Source organism: Hipposideros armiger, unplaced genomic scaffold (assembly GCF_001890085.2).
Source record: "Hipposideros armiger isolate ML-2016 unplaced genomic scaffold, ASM189008v1 scaffold_164, whole genome shotgun sequence".
Classification (NCBI taxonomy): Eukaryota; Metazoa; Chordata; class Mammalia; order Chiroptera; family Hipposideridae; genus Hipposideros; species Hipposideros armiger.
In genome coordinates this window covers 1577172-1580044 of record NW_017731514.1, presented here as the reverse complement: position 1 = coordinate 1580044, position 2873 = coordinate 1577172, and the positions used below count along the sequence as shown (strand labels likewise).

The window sequence follows — 2873 nt, the reverse complement described above, 5'->3', positions numbered from 1 at the left end:
AAAAGATGTATTTTATTCATGTACAAAAATCTATATTTATTCAAATACCGTCATGTCTGGCTGATGATCTTAACTGGGGCTTATTTTGGGGTAGGGCTTATAGTACAAGCACCCTAAAAATCATTCTAGGGCTTATTTTCCAGTTAGGTCTTATTTTCCAGGAACACAGGAGTGTGAAGGTGCCTGAGGGACACACAGGCTGGCCTGTGAGCCTCAGATCCTCAGCGAAGTTACGATGACGCTAATGGGGTTCACCCCACAGGGTTCTTAGCAGCAGCAGCATCTAGCGAGGATGCATGGCTTATCCTCAGGGGAGGGCAGGGCTGTGTGTGACCTTGAATGCTAGAACCACAGTGTCAATCGCTGTAAATCGGTCAGCAGACACAGGCGACAGGAAGCAAGGTACCACAATGCAAGGGGGACTCGGCGGGCTTACGCGTTGGGACGCCCCCGCCTGCTTCTTCTCTTCCCCCCTTCACCTCTCCCCCCACCACCTCATCTGGGAAAACTTTCCACTTAGGAAGAAGGAGCTATAGACACCAGCAGTCAGCTGCCAGGAGCCTCTCTCCCCCCTCCCAACCTGGTCCCACGGGAACCCTAAACGGTCACCCCCACCCTTCCACCCAGCCCTCAGTCAGCTTTATAGTTCCTCATTTGTACATAAAAGTAGAAAACCAGAAAATACCAGACTTCTGAGGAACCCCTCTAACATGAAAGAGACACAGCCAACAAACAGATACAGAAAAAAACCACTTGGAGGAAATAATACACAGGTGGAAGAAACCTACAAAACCAAAGGAAGCATTAATATCCTTGGAAAGATAAAATACTGCACTTGTGAAAAAACTAAGAGTGTGCCCTAAAAAGGAACGTTCAGAGAAAAACCTCTCTTGGGAATTAAACACATGACCACACACTTAACAGAAGGGATGGGGGATAAAGTCCATAATCTTCCACAGAGAAAGGCAGAAAGACATAGAGAATGGGAGGAGAGAGGAGAAAGTGAGGGAACCAGTCCAGGAGGCGAGCCCCAGCCCTGCGAAGGACTCCCAGAGCAGTGAGGCGACCGGGCAGAGGATGTTGTCGGCAAACGAATTCAAGGACACGTCTCAGAAATCAAGGTCATGGGTTTCCAGGTTGGATGAGGCCATAGGTTCCCAACAGAATAGTTGAGTACAGACTCATCAAGGCAGATGACTGGGAAATTTCTGAGCACACTGGGGACAAAGAGAAGATCCCACCCATTCCTACAAGCTTTCGGGGTGGGAGTGGGCAACACGTCATATGCAACAGACTAAATATCAGAACGCTTTCAGATTTCTCACCAGGAGTCGAAAGACAACCTTTAACATGCAGAAGGAAAATTACTCCCAACTCTATATTCAGACAAACCATCCGTCAGGTGGGAAGGTAGAGCCGTGCCTATTTATTTCTGTAGTGTGACCGTCTCTCTCTGAAACCCTAGAATCTCTCCCTCCCATAATACCTGGTACTTCCCTCCTACTGGAGAAAATGGTTGGTGAACGCGTTTTTTTGTTAAAGATTTTATTGGGGAATTGGGGGAGGGGAACAGCATTGGGGAATCGGGGAAGGGGAACAGAGAAGTTGCTGTCCTTTTGTTCTTCAGTCTAGTTGTGGAGGACGTTGCTTCACTGGCCCATGTTGGTATTATCACTGTGCTCTTCCTGGCTGAGGCAGATCGGTCACTGGTTACTGGACGGCAGCTCACAAAAGCTCACGTTGGCTNCTGTTGCTAAATTAAGCCTGATAAGACTTCACCGAGTGATTTAAAGATAAAAATTGGAATTTTTGTCAAAGGAGTACCTTTTATGTGGCAGATAAGACATCTCTTTAACACTGAATTTTTCTCTTTTCCACCAATTCTAACACACCACCTAATCAGATTCTTTATACTATCTTTATATACTTTTTAGGTAGTAGATTTAATATTTAGAAGCTTTTGCGCTTGATTTATTGGGCTAGGATTTAAGGTAACAGTTCAAAATAAACAAGAGAGTGCTAACAAGCCCTCCGTGCCTTCACCTGGTGCCAGGAATTCACCAAAATAGGTTCACCATTACCACCTGCATGATGATTAACACGCTAACAAAGAAAAGCAGAAGCCTACGAGACACGCTTAAAACAGCAGAAAGAAGAACCGGAGTACAGCAATGGTAAAGAAACGGGCTGCATATTTCAGTGAATTAAATCAAATACATGATGAGTGCTTTGCACGCGGCATAGGTTTCACCAGCGGTATCCAGACCTTTCCCAACAATGCCCAAGGCATCGGAATTTTGTAATCAAAAGCATTTGGCTGTGAAAATGGGTGACAAGTCCACGTAGCACAGGAGAGGAGCCGAGGGCCTCTGCCCCTTTATCTAAATGTGCAAAAGGATGTTCCCAATCACTTCCAAGGAAAACTGCCCCCACTTTTACACAAGGTTCATGCTGTATGACGGTATTTATTACTTCCACTCCAAACCCAACATTCGTCTTCTTTTCCTAAAAACACGGTCATTGTTTTTTAATACAGTAATCTTACCTCTGTTGATGGTGACACCAGAATAATTAAAGGAAAGCTGCAACTCTGGACACAAATGTGTCCACTGCAGTGAACTGTGAGTGAGCTGAGAAGCTTGTCACAAGAATAAAAAAATGAAATTCATATTTAACATGTGAAAACTCTGACCCAGTACAGATGGAACCAGCAGCAATTGAGATGATGCTGATGTATTTACCAGCCAGATGACAGGGGAGCAACAGAGGGCCAGGGCCAGACCAGCCACAAAACTGAGTGACACTCCAAGGGCCGGCCGAGTGGCTCGTTGGTTAAGAGTTGGCTTGAGAGCGTAAGATCTGAGCGGTGGGGC

General features: G+C 45.9%; 1 protein-coding gene across 1 annotated transcript in view; it reads right to left on the bottom strand.

Moving 5' to 3' along the window:
- The window catches only part of PPARA (peroxisome proliferator activated receptor alpha), a gene marked incomplete in the record, with an annotated part of 80527 nt that overhangs the window by 36745 nt on the left and 40909 nt on the right, over nucleotides 1-2873 (bottom strand).